The 10,299-nt window shown below is 42.8% G+C and overlaps 1 non-coding gene across 1 annotated transcript; it reads left to right on the plus strand.

Moving 5' to 3' along the window:
- The first annotated feature begins 518 nt into the window (after nucleotides 1-518).
- Nucleotides 519-637, plus strand: LOC134544317 (5S ribosomal RNA). Its single transcript, XR_010077671.1, has one exon. It is a non-coding gene; the product is annotated as a 5S ribosomal RNA (ribosomal RNA).
- Nucleotides 638-10,299: the final 9,662 nt, after the last annotated feature.

Raw genomic sequence — 10,299 nt, forward strand, 5'->3', positions numbered from 1 at the left:
AGAGGCACTTACTCATCAATTTCAAAACAGCCTATGAAGAAAAATAAAAAAAATTTAAATTCATTCCAGTTTTATACATTCATGATTTGATCACATGTATAACTTTTCTTTTTTATTACCTTATTTAATTTTATTATTATTACTACTATTGCTGCTACAACCTAGAAGATACCTCAGTGATACTAATACCTGCTGGTAAAGTTAAAGGTTTCACCTTTCTTTCTTTAAACATATCACAATACCTTTCTTGAGTTAAATATTATCTAATGGCTTTAAGAAGTTATGGTAATGTTCATCAGTTATAGAGTGTGGGTTTGTGTGTGTGTGTGAGAGTGTATTTTGAAGAGGGCTTTGGTGGTTGGGATGGTGAGGGTGGTGGGTGTTGTGTGTGGGGAGGGGGGGGGGGAAGTAAAAGAGTGTTCATTACACGATTTCTCCTGTTGTTTGTAACAATCACACCTGGTATAGCTATTTCGAGTGGCAAATACAAACTGCAAAAAAAAAACATCTATATCATTGCCAACGGCCATATCACGATGAACACACCGGTTCTCGTCCGATCACCGAAGTTAAGCATCGTCGAGCGTGGTTAGTACTTAGATGGGTGACCGCTTGGGAACACCACGTGCCGTTGGCACTACTATTTTGCACCCTACAGAAAAAAATTTTTTTTTTAAAAATTTCAATTTTAAATTTTTTTTTCCCCCACAATCACCACATTTCCCCCCCCCCCCTAACACACACACTCACTCTCTCTCAATCAATCAATCAATCAATCAATCAATCAATCAATCAATCAATCACTCACTCACTCACTCACTCACTCACCCACCCAGTAGCTGTGAATCTTTGCATGTGTATACCTCATACAAAATTCAAAGTGAAAAAATAAATATATAAGTGTATATGTATGTATGTATGTATGTATGTATGTATGTATATATGTATATATATATATATATATATATATATATATATATATATATATAAACACACACACACACACCTATTTTGAAGTTTCTCTGTTTCAGTGGGCAGTTATGTATAATAATGAGAGATTCAAAAAGACGTTGATAACAATGTCATCAATGCCTGTTTAGTGTGCTCATTTGTTGGATGGTCGGCAGCAATACTAGAGGTGGTACAGCTGTAACCTGTAAAATTGTACCTGCAATGTGTTGTGTATGGAAAAAAATAAAAATTATATCATCTAAATTTTTGTTATCCAACAATAACCTTCCCATCAATGCATGATGTCACAGTAGCCATAGCTCTACTCTTTCTGCCATATAACATTGGGGGAAAAAAAAAAAAAAAGGAGCTATTAGAATAATAACAAAAGATAAAAAATCATCTAACTGCAGACCAAAATTCAAAAAACTTAAAGTCCTGACTGCCATAAATGAATACGTTCTAGAAACTTTTTATTCATTCTTAAGAAAAAGAAGAAAAAAAAAATTATTATTTTTTTTTTTTTTTTTTTTTTTTAGATATTCGCACATAGGTATAACACCAGAAATGCTAGTAAATTGAGGATAGTTGAACATAACACTAGGCGATTTGAAAATGGACTAAATTACTTGGGAGTAAAACTTTACAACTTAATATCACAGAAAATAACTAAAACAATTTACCAGTATTAAAAAAAAAAAACAGTAAAAAAAATTCTTCTAGAATATCCTACCTACCCTCTGAAGCTATTCTTTAATTTGATTGATAATAGAGAAATTGAACTGTTAATTTGTTGAATGGACTTGTGATAACAGCTGCTTCATGTTTTGCATAAAGTTAAATTGTGTAACATGTTATGTATTTTTTTTTTTTGAAATTTTTTTTCTTGGTAACTTGCATCATGTAAATATTAATTGTCTGCACATACATGTTCTATATCCCGGAGCCTTGACTCCACGTGGGATCAACAGAACAAAAATACAAAAAAAAAAAAAAAATCCAGCTCACTAATCTAGGTGCATTTTGCTAACAATATTTGGAATATATATATATTTTTTTTTGTGTAACATGCAAATTCTGTATTATTCTGCACACATTATTTATAATCTTCTATCATTTTCTTAGATAATAACTATTAATTCATAAAATAGATTGTGTGTGCATAACCTCCTGGAAACATTTGCACTTACCTCCTACTTTACTTTTTCATTTAAGCAATCCTATTCGCATGTATACACTTAGGTTGCAGCATCGAAATTGTGTAAAATTCAAAGTGTGTATTGCCTGAAAAAAAAAAAAAAAAAAGACATACCAAATATTTGCATACAGCGACACACTACATATTTGCACACAGTGGAGTTTTGCGGTAATTAACCTAGCACAATTTACCACACGCAATCACACGCCCGCGATGAGATAACACACTCGCTGTTTTCCTGTTGACCGGCACGAGGAGTAAGAAAAATTGATATTTACACGAGCACACACTCCCACACTAGTCACAACGTCGGTCATCAAGTTGTGTTGAAAATTCCTGTAGCCTCTGTTTTCCCAAATGATTTCACTTAAAATTTCATTTAACAAGACCATAAACAAATTTACAATACTAATTTCTTAAACAAACACTTCAGCGAACAAGTGACTGTCGCATTCATTACAAAGCTTACAACTTAACAGATGTTTCCGATGTGAAATAAAATAAGAAAATGTTTTACAACCAACCTAGAACATTTAGTCAAAACGTTTTTGTCCTGGTTTATGATTATTTTCCGTGACATGAATGTTTCAAAACTAATAAAAATACGAATGCAGCCAAATATAATGAAGTTAGCACATAAAAGACGACTTAAAATATTTCATTTTTCGAGAATTGGCAGAGCAAGAACGCACAGGTCCAACGGAAATTTCTTTAAAGATAAACGACCATCGGACAAAAACACCCCCTCCCCTCATCCTCAAAAATACGTGAATAATATACTTTTTCAATTATATTTTTATCGTTTTTTTTTTTTTTTTTTTTAATATACTCATTAAAACTTCAAAATAAGCAGGTACTCGTGTGTTTTTCTCTCTACAATGTACCTGATCTCGGTGCGTAAACCTACATCATTTAGAGATGGAATTAATGTACACATACAAGTAAAATTTTGTTCCATTGTAAAATTGAGAGAAAGAAGGTTTTCCAAACGCATTAAGTATGGAGACTTTAAATAAGATTACGAGCTTATAAATGTTTGCAACGAAATAAAGTGACCATGTATCTGCAATTTCAAAAATATTTTTGCTCTGCTAACCTCACATGCAAGCAAGTAAAAATAACCTCACAACTTACTTACCTCTCTCAATTTCGCAGTACCAAAACATAGAAGGGATAAATAGGATAGTTTTTATTCGAAATCCTGCAAGAGTTTTAATTTTTATTAAAATATTTCTCCAATGTAGCATGTGTGTGGAATACTTCATCAGCAACTTGCATCTGCACCTTGAGTGAATTGAAGGGCAGCCAGTTTTAAAAGCTAAACAGAAACTGCACTCTTGAGAATGCATCAGATCCAAGTGAAATGCTTGTTGTGTGTACAGTTAAAAGTTTTATTATTCACACAATGAAAATGTAAACAAAATTTACTCACAATAATAATCACATCATCCTTGGAGGTGCACGAAGAAAGCCATTCCAGGTGGCACTGAACAAGGTGATTTGCTAGTGCTTCCACAGCAAACAGCCTTCATGAAATTATCTCCACATTTTCAGCATACTATACACTAAAGTATACCTAAGTTAATTTAACCATTTTCAAGTGATTCCAGCACAAATTACGTATTTGATTCCTTGAATAACATCTGCAAATGAAAAGTTCCCTGTTTGGTGTAGCAGTAAATTTAAACAGCTCGCAGTGCAAATTAAACAGTGCAGCTGCCATAAAAAAATTACACTATTAGTGGAACTGCCCATTATGTCATCGTAGACTGCTGACATTTAGAAAACATTGAAAAATCAGTGCTAAAGAAGCCCTACATTACTTTCGCTGTCCAAAGTGCGCTGCTCCCTACGTGAGCAAGGCATCGAGAATTTTCTGAACCGTCCGCAACCAGAAAATTGGGTAACCAGATATTTGCAGAGAGAAAAATTTTATTTTCACTTTGCTCTTGCATTCTGTAGGATCAGTCTCGTCATGGCAGATACCGCAGCAGCGACTGCAGCACCAGCTGTTGCCCCATCACAGGCAGCTTCCCCGAAGAAAGGCAAGGCTGCGTCGAAGAAGCCACGAGCCAAGCCCGCGCACCCGCGCACATCTGAAATGGTGGCCTCTGCGATCAAGAGCCTCAAGGAAAGGGGCGGCTCATCACTGCAAGCCATCAAGAAATACGTCGCCTCTACCTACAAAGTAGATGCGGAAAAGCTGGCACCTTTCATCAAGAAATACTTGAAGGCAGCAGTGGCTAGCGGCGAGCTTGTCCAAACCAAAGGCAAGGGTGCGTCTGGCTCCTTCAAGCTGGCTTCAGGGACCACCGGTGCTCCGGACCAGCCCAAGGCTCCAAGTGGCAAGCGTGGTGCAGCTGCCCCTAAGGAAAAGAAGCGATCCGTAGCCAAGAAGGCAGCGGTGGGCAAGAAACCAGTCAAGAAGACTCCGCCTACAGCAGAAAAGAAAAAAAAGGCAGCAGCTGCAACCCCCAAGCCCAAGAAGGCACCTTCAAAGGCAAAAAAGGTGTCCAAACCTCCCACGAAGAAACCCCGTGCTCCAAAGCCAAAGAAGGTTGCCCCAAAGAGCAAGTCGCCCAAGAAAGCAGCCCCAAAGCGGAAATGAAGATGCCAGCAGGACCGCTGGCACTTTCTGTGGCACTGTACCACCTTATCGGCCCTTCTAAGGGCCAACTATACTAGTCATGAAGGTATCAGTTGTTGCAATCATTGCCTCCTATAGCCACACCTCTGCCGTTAGGTAAAATTCTGGTTAAAAAATTTCTTATGGTATTTGAAGCGGGGGAAATAAATAAATAAATAAAGAAATTTATCAATTACATTGTGTGTATAGTTTAGGTGCAAAATTATTTAAAGTTTTTAAGCAGGAAAACGTCTTACAAACATCTCACTCTTATTTCAGCATATATATATATATACACATATATACACACACACACACACATATTTTTTTTGTAAGGATTAGGTCTCAGGGTATTAATGGTGAACTTTATGCTGCTGCTGCTGCTGCTGCTGCTGATGGTGCTGCTACTGCAGACAGGCACTGTTTGAAGAGTTTTTATTTCCTATGCAGAATACATTGCATTGTGTGCAAATCTTTTGTGTACAATATAAACAACCACCTCAAAACACAGACACTATAACTGTGTTTTTCCAAATTCTTATTAATGTAATATATTATTGGCTGGGTAAAGGTCAACGACAGCTAATAGGTACAAAAAGCCAGACAACTGTTTTCCTTTCAAATTTGACAGTTATTTTTAGCCCTAATAAGGGCTGTTTTTTTTTTTTCCCCTTGCAAAAAAAATGGCAAGGAACTCAAGCACGCTCGCCACGGATACGCCGGGCAAGCTGGATGTCCTTGGGCATGATGGTGACCCTCTTGGCGTGGATGGCGCACAAATTGGTGTCCTCGAAGAGCCCCACCAGGTAAGCCTCGCTGGCCTCCTGCAGCGCCATGACGGCCGAGCTCTGGAAGCGCAAGTCTGTCTTGAAGTCCTGGGCGATCTCTCGCACCAGGCGCTGGAAGGGCAGCTTGCGGATAAGCAGCTCGGTACTTTTCTGGTAGCGCCTGATTTCTCGCAGCGCGACAGTGCCAGGGCGGTAGCGATGTGGCTTCTTCACTCCCCCCGTGGCCGGCGCGCTCTTGCGAGCCGCCTTGGTGGCCAGCTGCTTGCGCGGCGCTTTGCCTCCAGTAGATTTACGAGCCGTCTGCTTCGTGCGCGCCATCGTGGTCCGTCTGCGCGTGCTGTAAAAATTTCAACAGTTTTGTTAAAGCTGTGGTGCACTGCGATTGGCCCGGCATCTCCATTGGCTGGCGAGAACAGCCAATCACAGCACAGAAGTCGATCCATAGAAACTAACGACAGAGGCGGCCGAGCAGCACATTCACTTTCACTTTGAGTCAGACAGTCAGTCAGCTCGAGGATGTAGGTTTCCGCTCCTCACGCAGCAGTTGGTAGCACTTATTTTCCACCCCCAGTTTTGAACTACCGCGTTCGGTCACTTCGTAGGGCATTAATATATGAGTGTGTGACACCCGAGGCTTAGTGCCTCGTGCCTAGCCGCGAAGCCCTGGCTAACTTAGTCCCAGGGCGGGTCGGACTGTGGGTGCTCCACTCCCTTGTTTTTTGCTAGGAGCTACGCCGTAAAAAATCCCATAGGCTTTTATAAAAATTTTCTATTTTTCTTTCTATCATGGCATCAGGGGGGGATGTTGAATTTACTGATGCTTCGGCTCAACCCCGCCCCACCCTAAAAAGGGGATGTGAAGGCACCGATGACAGGGCCACAAAAATACAAATTCAAGGTCACGACCACCAGAACATGTCAACACATGCCCTGGTCCAGTCCACAAGCGGCCAAAATGCCCCGAGAGGCGCAACAATGGGCGACCAAATTCAAGACGCAGCCCAGCAAAATCAGGCTCCCACAGGCGTCCCTGTGTACAGGTCGGCCCCCATTACTGTGAGGCACGATGCCAACATGCCCTATGAGGCAATGTTTGACAGATTCACCCAGCTAGGACTAAAATTTAATGCCAAAAACACGCAGCGAGGTACTATGTACTATTTTGAGTCGGTACCTCAATACCAAACGGCGCTCAAGGCGGTAAATGAGTCAGGCGCCGAATATTTCGTCACGCGGGCCACGGAGGACAAGCCACTCAAATACGTCTTGAAAGACATACCCAGTGGCACCAACATCGCCAGGATCACTAGCGATCTACTCGCACAACATGTACCAGTGATTGTGGTACATCAAATGTACGACTTTCGGAGACGACCATTAAATATGTATTTACTTGATGTTCCTCAGGGCAACGAGGCTCAAGTACAAAATCTGAGACATGTGATAGGCCTGAAAATCAGAGTTGCTGATTACAGGCACCCAGATGCGCCCCTGCAGTGTGGAAACTGCTTTCAGTTCGGGCATATTACAAAACAGTGTAGGTTTCGTGCTGTTTGTCCGCAATGTGCCGGGCTACACCGACACAGGGAAGACTGCCCTAACCCGCCCAAATGCACCAACTGTGCGCTCAGTCACAATGCAAAGTACAGGGGGTGCCCCGAGTACCTTAAGGCAGTTGAGCGCCGCAAGCCTAAGGACAGAGGTCCTCCGGCACAACGATCAAACAATAACAAACAATCATACAGAAATCAGACCGCAAGGCGGTGGGAGCAACCGCCCCCCCCGCCCCCCCAACCCAGACGCCAGCAGCCATCACAAAACACCCTGGATGGCTGGATTATAGCTGGCAAACACAAGGCAGTAAGGCGGCAGCCTGCTCGCCCACAGTACCAGGAGTGGAAGACACCTACCCACAACCGATTTGAGGGTTTTTATGAAGATGAAGAAGAATACCCTGAAATTAACGCCTATCCACCTCGGAAGCACCAGGGCTATGCCAGGCAGCCCAGAAACAGACAAAACAACTGGAGCCCGCCTAAACAACAAAATAGGCGAGACAACATGACCCAGGAGCGAGAACAGCCCGCTAGGGAGCAGAGACAGCCCCGGGCAACAATGCCATTGCCCTCCACCCAAGTGGCCCCGCAACCAGCTGTGCACCAGGCACCTCCGCCCGCACAAGACAACAAAGCTTGTCCTGCACAGCCCAGTGGACAGGTTGGCCTACCTGTTCTGCCTGTTGCAGCCAGTTTACCATTACCCACACCACCACAGTTTGTGACAGCTGAGCAGGCAGCTGAAAATCATAAGGCATGCAATATCCTACACGGCACATTAACCCATGTTGCCAGCCAGCAACCCATTCTTATGGACGTAGCAGCTAAACTCGTCAACCTGCTCACTGCCTGGTTGGACACAACTGTACCTTTGGACAGAAGAATCCACCTAGCAGTTGATCTAATCACTGCCATGTCCTGTGTCTCAAATGCCAGTGCACAATAAGCAAATAAAGATTAAAAATGTTGCCACATGGAATGCTTGTAGCATTCGGAACAAAACGGCGGAATTAGACGAATTTCTTCGGGAACACGACATAGACATAATAGCACTAACTGAAACACACCTCTCACCGACAGACCCTTTGCGACTGCGAGGATACATAATACATAGAAGAGACCGCAACAACCTAGGCGGTGGAGTAGCACTCGCAATAAAAACATCAATTCTACATCATGCCATACAAGTCCCTGACCTAGGGCAAATAGAAGCAGTAGCAGCGACATTGGAAATTAAGGGCCAAAAATGTACAATAATTTCAGCTTATGCACCGCCGGGAAGAACAGTGACAGCCGCCAATCTGCAAGCGCTAGCAACATTTACACCTACCTTCCTCCTCTTAGGAGATCTAAATGCGAAGCACCCGGCCTGGAATTGTACAGGAACAACGAGTAATGGCCGCATCCTGTACAGACATCAAGAACAGAGTGCGTACATGGTCTGTGCTCCCTATCACCCCACCCGCTACCCTACCTCCCCTAATGAGAGGCCTGACATACTAGATTTCACTATCTATAAAAACACAAATTTTATTTATGAATTGGAGGTTATACACGAGCTTCACTCGGATCACATGCCAGTAATAGCTAGGCTAGAAGATGTCGAAGCGCTGGCAACAATACCAAAAACAGGCCGAAACTACAGAAGGGCAAACTGGGACAAATTAAATAATTACATAATTGATCACTTAAATCCCGACACAGAAATATCCTCTCCTGCTGACCTTCAATCCTATTCCGAATCCCTTACCCAAGTGATCACAGAAGCAATAGACAGATCAGTACCACTCATGAAACGTTCAGCTGACTCTACTGTTCTACCACCACACATCAAGCAACTAATTACAAACAAGAACCATGCCCGACGCCGCTGGCAGAGGAACAGATGCGCGGACCTCAAGAGAATATATCAAGAACTACAAACAGAGCTGTACAACAACATAGCTCTACACAAGGCTAGTGTATGGGACGAGAAGCTGGCTCTCCTAACCACCTCAGACAATTCCCTCTGGAAATTAAATAAATCCCTCTCCTCAAAACCTGTCATCATCCCTCCTATCCAGCTTCCCAATGGATCCTTAGCATTCACCCCGCAAGAAAAGGCAGCGGCCCTTGCTGACAGTCAAGAGCAAGCCTTCAGGCCAAATGAGCTGCCACAAAATCAAGACCACACGCAGCAAGTAATAAACAGAGTTATACAGCTTAAAGCCTTGCCTATACACACAGAACCGCTACTTACGAGTACAGAGGAAGTGCGGAGGTTAGTGAAAGCGCTAAAAAACAACAAAGCGCCGGGCAATGACAAGATAGCAGCCATTGTCCTGAAACAACTCCAACGTCCAGCCCTTCAGGCTATTGTTACCTGTATTAATGGCATCTTAACAACAAACACATGGCCTACAGTGTGGAAAAATGCAAAAATTATCCTCCTTCCCAAACCAGGGAAAGATCCTAGGCTTCCCACCAGTTATCGTCCCATTAGTCTACTAAATACACTATCAAAAGTAGCGGAAAAAATCCTGGCGAATCGACTTCAGCTACACCTAACCACAAACGAAACTCTGCCACACTATCAATTTGGATTTCGCGCCGGCCACTCAACCACACACCAACTAGTCAGAATAGTGGAGCAGATAACATTGTCCTATGATTGGCGCCAGTACACAGCTGCAACCTTCCTGGATATAGAGAAGGCCTTTGATAGAGTGTGGCACGACGGTCTCCTCTATAAGCTACATGAAGCCAAACTCCCAGATACCTATATCCGCACTCTTGATTCCTATCTTCACGACCGCACCTTCCATGCCTGTATTCCTGGCGCGACCTCCACCTCCCGCGCTATTCTAGCCGGCGTGCCACAGGGCAGTGTACTGGGCCCGCTGCTATTTAACATCTATGTAGCATACTTTCCCACCCTCCCACAAGGGGCTGAAATAGCATGCTACGCCGACGATACCATGCTATACTCCAGCTCCGTCCGACCCCGCACTGCACTACAAAGAGTACAGAATGCATTAGACTCACTGCAACAATGGTTCGCAGACTGGAGAACAGCTGTAAATGTAGGAAAATCAAAAGCAATAATATTTGCTCGCCGCAGGATCCCAGCAAATCTACCCAAACTACAGCTCTTTGCTTCGGAAATAAACTTCTTTCCTTGTGTTGAATACCTAGGTGTTC

The sequence above is a fragment of the Bacillus rossius genome, unplaced genomic scaffold, assembly GCF_032445375.1.
Source record: "Bacillus rossius redtenbacheri isolate Brsri unplaced genomic scaffold, Brsri_v3 Brsri_v3_scf36, whole genome shotgun sequence".
Lineage (NCBI taxonomy): Eukaryota > Metazoa > Arthropoda > Insecta > Phasmatodea > Bacillidae > Bacillus > Bacillus rossius.